The sequence below is a fragment of the Clarias gariepinus genome, chromosome 1 (genome assembly GCF_024256425.1).
Source record: "Clarias gariepinus isolate MV-2021 ecotype Netherlands chromosome 1, CGAR_prim_01v2, whole genome shotgun sequence".
NCBI lineage: Eukaryota > Metazoa > Chordata > Actinopteri > Siluriformes > Clariidae > Clarias > Clarias gariepinus.
This window is the reverse complement of record NC_071100.1, coordinates 19598887-19612059: the sequence shown is the minus strand read 5'-3', so window position 1 is coordinate 19612059 and position 13173 is coordinate 19598887. Positions and strand designations below refer to the sequence as shown.

The 13173-nt window shown below is 34.5% G+C and overlaps 2 non-coding genes and 1 pseudogene across 2 annotated transcripts; 1 reads left to right on the top strand and 2 right to left on the bottom strand.

The window, feature by feature from the left end:
* Window positions 1-988: 988 nt before the first annotated feature.
* On the top strand, window positions 989-1188 carry LOC128531935 (uncharacterized; annotated as a pseudogene).
* Window positions 1189-9214: 8026 nt separating this feature from the next.
* LOC128531973 (small nucleolar RNA U3) lies at window positions 9215-9436 on the bottom strand. The gene has a single exon (XR_008361241.1). It is a non-coding gene; the product is annotated as a small nucleolar RNA U3 (small nucleolar RNA).
* A 386-nt stretch (window positions 9437-9822) lies between these two features.
* On the bottom strand, window positions 9823-10035 carry LOC128531875 (small nucleolar RNA U3). The gene has a single exon (XR_008361227.1). It is a non-coding gene; the product is annotated as a small nucleolar RNA U3 (small nucleolar RNA).
* Between the last annotated feature and the right edge of the window lie 3138 nt (window positions 10036-13173).

The window sequence follows — 13173 nt, the reverse complement described above, 5'->3', positions numbered from 1 at the left end:
TATTTATGGTAAAGAGTTTGTAAATTACTTGTATGTTAGTGGGACTTGTCTGTTTAAAGATCTGTTAAGTTATTGTGTAAACTAACACATTTCTGTGAGATAATTGTTAAGACTTAGTGTTGTACAAGTTCACACTTCATTGGAGCTAGCTCAAAGTTCAATTCATACACATTAAAACAGACTAGTTCACGTTTGGTTATTTATTTAATTTTTTGAATGAAGTTTACATTCATTTTTGACTTGTTTAAAAGAGTTATGAGCAAACTTTTTTTTACCTCCTTCTACCTAACAGCGTCTAACAGATGCTGTACAGTCTGCCATACTAAAGAGAGAGCAACTGCCTGAACCAGTCACAGAATGTCATCTTAAACAACGTATTGTCTCCTTAATAATTGCTTCTAATTTGTTCCGTAAATATATGAGCTACCTGTTTTATTTCATTTACAGCTACAAATCCAGCTAACATCTAACACAAGGCTAAATCCCAAATTGTTCTCTAACCCCTAATCAAAGGCCTTACTTGGTATGTGTAAAAATGGATTGTTTACCCCAGCACACTAGCTTTATATTTAACACTATTCAAAAAATAACTGTGCAAGCTAGAATGTAATGGGGCTGATATTATAAAGTGGACTAAGTGGAAATGAGATTTACAGGCCTGTCCAATACCATCATGTTTTATTTTTCTTAAATTTTGGCTACATACCAACACTACGAATTGAAAACTACTTTCACCCCCTGTTACTTACACTAACCGTCAGTCGCTAACTGTCAGTCACCAGCTTTGCCAGTCACGGTTGGGATATGTTTTGGTGGAGCAAAATAATTGGTTAAATAAAGAAACAAATCATAATCAGTTTATAATAACTGGTGTTTGCAGAACTGTTGTGTAAAAGCATTAGTACATGCTTAATACAAATGTAGCTAAAACCCACCATCTTGAGGATCTGTGTGTTATTCGAACTGTCTGTCTGTGCTGTTGACAGTTAAGGCTATACTTTTAGAAATCATTTCTATAATTTTTACCTGGGAAATGTGATTAGAAAGTGTTCTGTCTTCCTAATCATGATGAGTTGTGAAGTACTCTTCTGAGTATGAAGCAGATTATAGCTAGTGTTTTGTGCATTTGTTGTTCTTGTTGATGAATGTTCTCTTGCTTTCATAGGAAGAGTACGTGATCAGAGTGGTTATGACTGTGTAGTGTGAAAAAAAAGTTCTAAAGGTTTTATTTTGGTTTATATGCTTTCTATATAAATGTTTATGTTGCCAGTTCTGTTAGATCTGTTTAGAAATTGATCTTTTAATTTATCAAAAAAAAAAAAAAAATAGCTTGGTTTGTAAGGTCACATGATTTTTCAACAAAATGTGATTTTTACACAGAAAAATTAAATAAAAATCAACAAAGATGTATTTTGGGATATAAAGAAGTGTATCTTGTGGGGGTGTCCAAGAGGATTATTTTTATACTAGTCTGGAGTCACAGGGTTACATGACCTGGAAGGTACTAACAGAACAGTTATTTAAAAATAAAAAGTTATTACAAATGAATTCATATGAATTATGTATTAATTCAAAGATTAATATTAAATTAAAAACAGCCACCTGTAATGATGCATGGCATATGTATATTTAAGGAAAAATAAAAATAATCGGGCCACATAGCCTGCTAAATAACAAGTACCAAATGTTATTCTACAGAAATTTGTTACCAGTTCCGGTCAAGAGCTTCCACTGACTGAATCCTACAGTTTGGAGCACCTTCCAATGTTATTATAAGAAAAGTGCTCTCTGAAAGGTGACTGAGCAAAAACTCTCAGATCTTGATTCTCATGAAACATATGTACGTAAAAATGTCTGCTTTTATGGATGTAAAATGCACTACCTTGCTACATATAAAACTATTACATAAGACAGAAGTACACAAGCTCAAATAAAAGCTCAAGAAAAAATACAAGTACTTGCCTAACGTTTTCTTTACTACAAGCAGAATTACTCCCTTAATGTTTTTACTTAAGTAGAAATACTAAACAAAAAAGTACCAAACAAAAAACAAACTGACTAAACAAATTTTCTCTGAACAAGTTACCAATGTCTCTGTAGCATAACTTGAGCCTGTGGTCTTGCTGCAGTGTAGATCCTGTAAGTCTCACAGTCTGCCAGCTCTGACCGCTATATCAGAGTATTTTTGTACACACACACACACAATAAATAAATCAATAAATTAATTAATTAATTAATAAATGCACCTTCCAAACACATAAACGGATTCCAATACTGCAATTAGTATTCACCCCATGAATGTTTGGAAGTGGACACTCACTCACTCTCACTCATCTTCTATACCGCTTTATCCTGTATTCAGGGTCACGGGGACCTGGAGCCTATCCCAGGAGGCTTAGGGCACAAGGCTGGGCACCAATCTATCACAGGGCACACACACACACTCATTCACACACTATTTGGGAACGTGAACTAGCCTAACCTGCATATCTTTGGACTGTGGGAGGAAATTAGTGTACCCAGAGAAATCCCACCAAGCACGGCGAGAACATGCAAACTCCACGCACACAGAGACGGGAATCGAGCCTGGTCAGGAATCTGTCAAAGTTTTTTTGAGGAAGAGGAGTTTTATGGTTTTAAAATTAACAGAGTTAATGCACATAGAGTTTAAGAAAAATATGTGTACAGTTTAAGGAATCAGATGAATAATAGGGGAAATACAAATATAAAGATTATATTAAAACACTTAAAAATTTATATTTCAGTTACAGAATTTAATAAACCACAGGTTTTCATAAAATGAAATAAAGCAAGAAGATGACATTATTGTAAGCGCTATACATGTAAAATAAAAAATAAAAAAACTTTACACTGAAAAAAAATCTTTGTATGCTTTTGCAATTTACACTATCTTACAGTTTCTCTATTAATAGGTTTTGTGCTTCAAGCTGATTAAATGTTCTCTATTTAGTTTTCAGCACATTTTAAACAAATACATTACTGTCTCATGTGTTTGCTGCAGATAAACAGTACTGCTAGAATTCAAAATATTAATAAAAAATAAATAAATGGATTATTTATGCTTCAATATATGTAGTTATTTGTGTATCATAAAAGTCTAAAAGTACTGAAATACTTACAAAAAAGTTAAATTAATAAGCCTTAACAGTAAGCATATGAATTAAGGGGAATGCATTGAAGTTTTTGCCAGATCTATAGATTTATAGAACATTACAGTAGCATTGGGTGTACTTATTGTTCTTATTTAACCATTTTGGCATTTGTTCCAGTTGTAAGAAATTATTTGGGTAACCTAAAATTTGTGACTGCTAAAATCCATCATTTAATCATCTCTGTACTTTTTAAAATCCATGTTGATTAGAATAGAACATGTCAGTAAGGTTACATCACTGCACAACAAACTTGCCTAAAATAATTTAATTTGATATTGTTTTCCATTCACTGTGTAAGGTAGAATTTACCAATTAAATGCATAAATGTTCCATCTACAGGAAACATTCTGATATTTATCTTGTTCAGAGATTTTATAACAGACATTGGAATGTTACTTTTTATTATGATGTGATACACGGTATTTAAAAATAAAAGTAAAAATAGAGATTGTTGTGTTGTGTGGTAGAAAATTCATCTGTATATTTCTTTATGTGTCTTAGGGGCTTTCAGGAAACTAAAGGTATGAACATAGATGATCTGATAAAGCCCTGTACATGTAAAAGAGGAAAAAAATTCCAATAATAGTATTACACACAATAACGTACTACTTCTACTGCTAATAATAATTATTTGATTTAACAAACACTCTAACTGAGGTTGTAGCATCGTTAGAAGTATTTCTTACTCTGTTGTTTAGTTATTTGTTGTAAGATGTAAAATAAACTCTGTCTTACCTTATGTTCCACTTCAGCTCTGAGTAAGCAATTTCAGATTTTACATCATCCTTCACTAAGTGTAAACAAGAAGCATTAACGCCCACACTCAACCTTTAGCAAAGCTAAATTAATTGGTTAATGAATCAGAAAACATTAAAAGGTAATGCACATACAGGTTTTTTTATATATATTATTTATTTATTAATTAAATTTTACTTTGATATTTCCTTGTGTTTTCATGTGGGTTGTATTCAAGTTCAACACAGGTCATGTCACAGGTAATAGTATCGGCATCTGCAGTAGCAGTCAAGAAAGCAAGACAAACAAAGCCATAGCTTTAATCTGAATTTTTGGGGAAAATTTTTTGTAGGGAAAAAAAAGAAAAGAAATTGTAAATATATTATAGGTACAGTATGGGATGTAACTCATTGTGTAGGTGGCAATATAAAACTTCCTACAAAATAGAGGTCAAATAAAGAATAAACTTGGGGCATTTTCAGCTAATTTTAAAAGCATTTCTAATTAAATTAACATTGTTTACATTATCCTTTTAGTAAATTATACTCTTATACTGCTTGTGTATGTCACATAACTAGTGACATGAACTATGTTGATCCCACCTTATCCCGAGTCTAGTGCAAGTAAAACAGTGGGGGTGCCAGAATTGTTGTGTGTCGGACTGCAATATTGAACATGTTGGGAAAAGTGATAAGATTTGACACCCGGACATGAAAGAAAATACTAACCTGAGGGGATTAATACTTCTCAATGTGATCATTATAATTTGTTTAAAACCTGTTTGATAGAGAATGTTTCATAATGTCTAAGGCGAATAAAAATTTACCACTTTTCAATAATTAAATTAAAAGGAAAGAACAGCACTCTTATGGATTCATGCCTGCATTTGGTTTGACCCTCGAGGGTAAGACAAACTTTTCATACTCTTTAACAGCAAGGAAAAGCTTTAGGTGCATGACATATAGAACAGGTTGGAATATCCATCACATAGCTAGTGCACTGATGTTTGTAATCTGAGACAGGTGAACTTTCTACACATTGGCTTACAGAAAGTCCAACAACAAATGTATGCAGATGTGGGCTGAATGTGTAAGATAGGCTCTAGTTTATCTGTTGACTAAATATGTAAAAAAAAAAAAAAAAGATTGTTAAATCCAGCACTGAGACACCAACAGACAGACAAGCAAAAATAAGCATTGCTTTCAATGCTCAAGACAGCACAAGAAACGCTATATAACGATAAATAACGCTAAGCACTAATAGTAATAATCAAAATCTATGCTGTTAAGTCCTTTATAACAGTTTGAATGACAGAAGTCTATACTTTGGAGTCAGATAATTAATTAAATTTCTTAGGGTCAAAAGCTTAAAGCTAAATCTATACACGCATTTAACATTTGTCTGAACATCAAGTCATAGCAAGAGTGCAGACTAAAATTATATTCACTTTATATAATCAGATCTAATAAATGATCAGACAGTAACTCTGGCATGTTCCCATGTGTGTTTAATAAATTAGGCAGGTTGACTGTAGAGGTGTAAGTGTGACCAGCAAGATGGTGGTATCAACAAAAATCACATAGCTGCGCAAGCTCTATACATGAGGAATACATTATGCGACACGTTGTCTGACCGGTCTGAAGTGGTGTGTATCCTGACTGAATCAGGTTCTGCCCTGACATCTGATTGCTGTTTCACTTTATGTCTTTGTCCTTTCCTGTATAAAAAAAAACAGAAATTCTTCATTTTCTTATTTTTAAAACCTTCATTTTCTTTTTTTTTCCAGCTCCCATTAGATGTCAATGTGATTAATTCTCCAATTTTTACAGGCTTATAAGATATGAATATAAAGCAACTCCAGTGGCTGAGTGTATTATATAATCTATACCACATAGCAAGTAAAGCATAATTACGAGCTTCTAAATGTATTAGAAATATTTATTTTTACTAATATTTATTAAGATGAACAAATTTATTTATTATGAACAAATAAAATGAGAAACACAAGATGAAAGTGAGTCCCACAGCCACAGTTGCTATAGAGTTACATCTGAATTCAGGAACTGAGACAGAGAAAAGAGAGGGACACAAATAAAAAATTTAAAAAGCTGCTGTCACCACAGCTCAAAAAACATACTAGGTTTGACATTAATGCACATTCTAATAATAGACCAATGTCTAATTTTCCATTCCTGTCCCAACTGTTTTAAGAAGTGCTCACCAGCAATAGCTCAAGCCTTTTATGAATTTCAAGCCTTTTATGTATCTAGGTAAGCCTTACCTTACCTAGATCTCCCACTGAGGCTGATGTACAAAAAGTTACTAAAATTACTTTTGTTTGATGCTGGTGCTTCTATTGGAATTTCTAGTTTGGTTTCGTTTGAATTTTTATCTTTCTGGTAGATTTTTTTCTTCAGCCCTTGTTGCACAAGATATCCTTAAGGGTCACCCTTATTCCCACCTTTGAACTCCAGCTATGTACATCCACCTGCCCAGACCATACAAATAATACAGATTTATCTTAGCATGAGGTACAATACATCTCTTCACCCCATAATTAACTGTATGGAGATATTATGATCTAATATAATGGATGGGCTCCATGTTAATTTAAAATGATAAAACAAACTGTACTTTGGTTTTAAAATCTGTAGCCTATTATTGGCAAATGTGCAGAACCACACTTTCACAACTTAAATTCTGGAATATACCTGTGCCATCAGTACATTCATGTATTCTGCTGACTTCATATTATTGCTATTTAACCTTGCTGAGCCTAGACCGGACCAACTAAAGCAACCCCAGATCCTCCAGAGGATTTTATAGTGGCTGCTATTCATCCCGCCCGGAATCACTTCATGTGTTCCCCTTCTTACCCTGATGTGCCCATCGCTCTGGAGCAGGGTCAATCTGAAGTCATCAGATCACATGACCTTTTCCAATTGCTCCTAGTCATTTCATCTCCATCCATGATTTTCTTTTTCTCACCACATTTCTTTAAAAAGTTGAAGGTTCAACAAAGTCCTTAAATGTTAAAATGATGTAGCCCAATAATTTTTCAATTCAACTACATGTCATGATGTGTGGTGAGGGTGGTGTGTGTGTGTGTGTTTGTGTGTTCAAATACAAATTCCATTTTTTATTTGTCACATACACAATCATACACAGTATGATACGCAGTGTAATGCTTAAACAAAAGAAAGTAAGAAGGCATAAATGCTAATAGAAAAGAATTAAAAATATACTATCTTTGTTACAATAAAATAGAATAAATTAGGTATAAAGTAGAAATATGTAAAGTATGTAAAAATGTAAGACTCTAAAAAAGTAAGGACTGTATAAGTCAATTGTCAAAGTATTGTATAAGTCAAAAGTCTGAAATGTGCCATGTGCAAGCAGCAGTGTCATGGAGTGTGGAATAGAATGATTAGCCGCAGTGATATTGTGCAATTTTTAAAGTGCAGTAGTGTAAACGTAGTCATTTTGTATGTAAACATAAACCAAAATGTGTAAACCAGAATGTGTAAACCTTACCTAGAATGTGCAACCAAAAACCAGAATGTGCAAACATATGTTTGTGTATTTAGTCACAGTGTGTGTGGGTGTGTGTCCGCTCTAAGCAGGAGGTGAGGGATGGGGTTACAGACACAGCACACAAAGAGGGGGAGGGGTGCATCTTTGTTACACAGACCATTTTAGTGAGAATGAGTCGTTTGACTCAGTGAGTCTGAGGTAATGCTTAGTTAGTTTCATTAAGGCCTATTTGTTTCCAGGAAGGACCAACATAGACAAACCACAACTAACCACTAACCACAACTGCTAACGACACACACACACACACACTTTAGTTTTGTCTTTGTGACCAGAAGGTAAAAGGGTGCTACAAGACTTTTTAATTTTTGGCCTGATAATTACATACAGTATGTATAATTATTGTTTGTGTAAATATCCAATGAGATTTTGAGCTCATGCACATTTAATCCTGGGCTAAACTCTGAGCCATGAAAAACTGTTAAAGGATCTTAAATGAAATGTAATTTAACCTTATGAATCTAGTATTCAAATTCTAATAAAAAAAGTGGAAAATTATGGGTTCAGCAGAGATTTCAGCTACAACTTTTAGAAAAATTGTTCAAGATGCAAAGAAAACCCCACAATAATAAGGAGGTACTTAAACAATAATAGGCTGCATGGTTGAGTTACCAGCAAAAAGCCACCAACAGCCACCAAGCCTGTTTACGAACAGGAATCATGAAAGTGGGAACTAGGTTTATGTTTTAAAAAGCTCAACATTATTAAACAAAAATACAGATGCCTTTCATTACTGTCACACATGAAATCTCACTAAACTTTTTCTCTGGCATACAGGAGAGGGACAAAAATGTTGATGAATGAGTGTGTGGGCCACCTGCTTAGGACAAAGAATGCAGCACATGTTGAGGGAAGTGTTTGTGCAGGAGTCGCAGTGCTCGACAATCACTTACTGTATTAAGGCTTAGCATATAAGGAGTATAACTTTACCCCCCCCCCCCCCCAAAAAAAAAAAACAAAACAAAAAAAACATATCCTTATTCATTCTAGTCTTGTGTTTATTCATCTTTCACACAGGAAAAATACACTACATATATTTAGGCATGTGATTCTCTCAGAAGAACTGCATTACCACATTTCTTTACAGCTATTGTTTTAAATAATTAACATGGAATTAGAGTGGAAGTAAAGTTCTGCTCTGTAACTCTCTGCATGACACTTTGCTCCAAACAATCTCCATCTCACAGTGAAAATATCCAGGGTTACGTTTAAAATATTCTGGGCTAAAGCCCCTAACATTCGGACCTAACAATGAAACTGGCCGCGTTTCTAAGCTGACTGAACTGAAAAAGTAGAGGACAAAAAATTTTATGAAATAATTACGCATGATTATTTAAATTGTTTATAGGGGTCCTAAGATTTAATTGAGAAAATGGGATAAATACCAATGCCATGGAAACTTTTGTTTTATAAGAATGATTACATGGTATGTTTAGATGAAAAGAAGCTTCTGTGGTGTAATACATTATTATAACGTGTAGTTCATTTATGTTGCATTATTATGTTTACACTACACATTCCTGATATTTGGACTGTTGTTCTAAACATGTGGTGGAACGTTTTGCCAAGTACACATACATAAAAATAAGAACATAGAGAAGAGCCCCTGGCTTTTATAAATAAACATAAACCTGTAACTATGACAAATACTATAGAACATTTACTGACAAAAACAACAAAAACTTTATTCTTACATCCACTTTGCTGTAATCATAATCACTCTGACCATAAGAAATAACAAACTTCATAAGAAATGGAAAACATTCATCAATGATTATGGTTCACACATAAAACGCTGGCTATAATCTGACACATGCTCAAAAGAGTACATCATGACTCATCATTACATCATTGTGATTATGGAATTGTAACACTTTCCAACTAAATTTCCTAGTTAAAAACTATAGAAATGATCTCTAAAACTATAGTGTTGACCTTACCCCCCTAAGACACTCAATGACCCCAAGTAACACAAAAATCCTTTGAGAGGGGAGGGGGGCTGAAGACTCTCCAAAGAGGCTTAGGGCACAAAGCAGGGTGCCCACCCATCACAGGCCATCCAGAAAAAAATTCACTCTTACTTACTACAATTTAACACTGGGTTAGAATTATCTAAAGAAAACATATACTTCGTATCATAATACAATATTGCTTAACACGCAAACATTATTGGAAAACATTAAATAAGCAACAAACTAATAAAAAAGGAATATGTTAGCTCACATATTACTACACACACCTCGAAAAAAAAAAAGCTAACGATCCCTCCCGAAACCTATAAAAACAGACAGCTTTCTCTTTCTTTCCACCCATAACTGATCTAATCACTCTGAACATGTGCTCTTCCTCTAACGCCTCATAAGAAACGAAGAACGTTCATCAATGATTAAAGTCTACACATGAAGTGTTAACTATAATCCGATTCACGCTCAGAAAAACACATCGTGACTCGTCATCGTGATTAGAGAGACGTATCACTTTACAATCACATTTCCTAGTTAGAAACTATAGAAATGATCCCTGAAAGTATAGTCTTAACTCAACAACTATGCAAACAACCGGACACTTCACATATCACACAGTTCCTAAAGATGGTAGGTTTTAGAAGTTAAACATATTATACAAAGGTAAACAGGAATCTACACAGACTTCTCCTTAAACAAGAAGTACTGGAAAATGCATTTCTAGTTAAAGCGGAAAAAATGCTTTTTATACGAATAAATTAATATTCCCATCATGCTTTGCGCCGCCAAGCACGAGTTACTGCTGTATCGTCGTTGGTCGCACAAATACTGGACTGTGCAATACCTCCATTAGACGCTAGATGGAGACAGAGATTAAGTAACGTGACGACATTTTCAGGGTCAATCAGGTTTTTATATTTGCTTTACTATATGCTTTAGCCCCCCCCAAAATGATTTAGATATAAAAACCCGTCTTCGTTTTTTTCGTAACATGAAAATGAAACGATACATGTATGAATTAATTGCAAAACATGCAAAGGGAATAGAAAAACTGTGCTTGAATAAATTATAGAAAACAAAAAAAACAGACATTTGATGCAAAAAACATAATTTAACCCAGTTGCAAAAGCAGCTTAAAAGAATGCAAATGCTTTTACTTTCATTAGTAAACATATCCATGAGGTCTACTGTTGTTATTTTTTTCACAAAAATTCTAAATTTCACAAAAATTTCTATAACCATATTTCTTCCTTCTAGATTGTAATATTGAACTAGACATTTCTATTTTAGTAGTTTTAGTAATCTTGATTGTTTTCTTTGCTTGATGAGGACCAATAATTTTACCCTTCTAAAACAAAATAACATCTTTGTCACAACCACAGGATTTGTCTTCTAGCATGGTTGTTTACATAGACACACTGTCTGGCCAAAAAGGTGGCATCATTCATACTCTTTCCTTTTTTCCCTGATGCACCCAGCGCTCTGCAATAGGGTCAGGCTAGACTCATCAGACCACATAATGTTTTTCCATTGACCCAAAGTCCAATATTTATGCTCCCTAGCAAATTAAAGCATTTATATCTGATTAGTCTCTCTTGCCAGTGGTTTTCTTATGGTGAGACAGCTGTTAAGTCCCAATTATGTGATTAGGTGTGTCTGTATTCTTCTTTTTCTTTGTTGTTTAACAGTGGTCAGAATCCAGTAGGTTGGTTACATTAACGCCAATTGGAGGTCTTATTCTCCCTTACCTTCATGGCCTCTTACAGCTGATTTTTCCACACCCGCCTTCCTTAAAATGTCTAATGCATCTTTACCTGATTCTGTCTTGAACTCTTTGTATGCTGTATCCGGTACTTCCACACATTCTTTCTTTTCGACATGTTTTTCCAGTACCACTCAGCATGTAGTTGTAGTTCTGTAGGTTGACTAATCACCACCTATAGATCTCTCTCCTCACCTTCCCTGTCTTTTAAAGCCGGCTTTCCGGTTCAGTATTTCTCAAAACCATCATTAAATGATTCCTTCCCTGATCAGTGACTCTACAGAAAAGACTCCTAACACTGCCTTCTCCTATCCCTAGTTCTTGGAGCTGTGGCACCATACCTCGCCTCTCCGGCATAGCTTTCCTGCATGAGAGCAAAACATGCTTTACAGTCTCACTTTCATGGAATCCTGTTGGGTGTTTAACTCCTATAAATAGAGTGCTATTAAGGTTGCTGTGTCTAATATTCAGTCTGCTAATTAATACTTCCTTAATTTCGATTCACTCCTTATCACATCTAATTTGTTTTGTAAATGTCTTGGTTCATTATCACAATCAATTTGCCATTGTTGTTTCGCCTTTCTCCACATTATATCTTTCCCCTCTGACTTTGACTATTTGAAAGGGACCTCAAAATCCTGTAAACGATTTAGGTTAGTAAGTTGAAGGTTTTAGGGTTAAAGTTAGGCCAGGGTGAAGTTGAAGACCTAAAACCCATCATGGCATCTCACTACCTTGGAGAAAATGTCACTCACACGCAGACAATAACGGTTGACGCTAACAAGGCGGGTAGAAATTTCAAGCAAAAATATTAAAAGTAATTTGAACAACTGCTCACACATCGCAAACTACAATTTTCTGTGCGTAAAGTACGCTTTTGCCGTTTAATTTCCACAACTTCTAGCGATAACAGCTTACCTCACCAAACGCACTCGGCTGGAGACCCGCTTGTAAACAAATGGACTGTTGGTCCATGGCGCCCTCTAGCGAATAAACTGGAATATAACCGTAACGTGTTTAAAGTACTGTAACCTTTAAACTTATAATTACAGTTTGTTACTAGTTACATAATTATACAACTATTGACTTCCGGTTAATTCATAAAAAATGTACAAGTTTAATTAAAAAATATTAGGCAGTAATACATCTGGCTTAAAACCTCGATATTGCTCAAATCTCATATAGCAAGTGCATTAATTTAATCTTGCTTGATTAAATCTTCATTTCATGCATCTTAAACTAAGGTTAAAATGCCTTAATTCTATAAGTTTTTGTGAACTCGGGCCACTGGTATGAGCACATTAATATTAATAAATTGAAACAAAAGTAATTTAAAATGATAGGAAATAGGTCATAAAAGAAATGTTAGTACATTAGGGACAGATAGGGGGCGTGTCTAGAGGTTTCTCATTGGTGAATGGAGCTTGTGCGTTGGCCAATCAGCAGTAATCCTATTTATATGTAAGTACCTTTAGCTTAGCGTGGAAGAACATGGCGGCGGTAAGGCACATATTATGGTGGTATCAGACGGAAAGGAGTGTTCACAGCATTTTATTCTGACAGAGAATTTGACGGATTCTGTTCTATGGACTGCTACCAGCAGATATTTGCAAAAAATAGGAAAATACACATTATATGTTGTACATGCACTCAAAGACTACAGTATCCTCCAAAGCAACTTCAACAGCTTGTTCATGCTCATTCAGTAGCTCCTACAGGCCAACCATCTCGCCTCTGACCCAATCCTCCACAGCAGAGCTCTGGTTAAAGGAAACAAGAAATTTTGTAAACCAATGTATGTAAAGGACTGGAAATCTAATTATAGATTACAGCTGTGTATTGTTTTATATTCTATCAAATATTTTGAGATATTTATAATAATAAGGGCACAAATCATACATTTAAGTAAATTTTGTCTGATGCACGAATCTGAACTTAACAGATCACC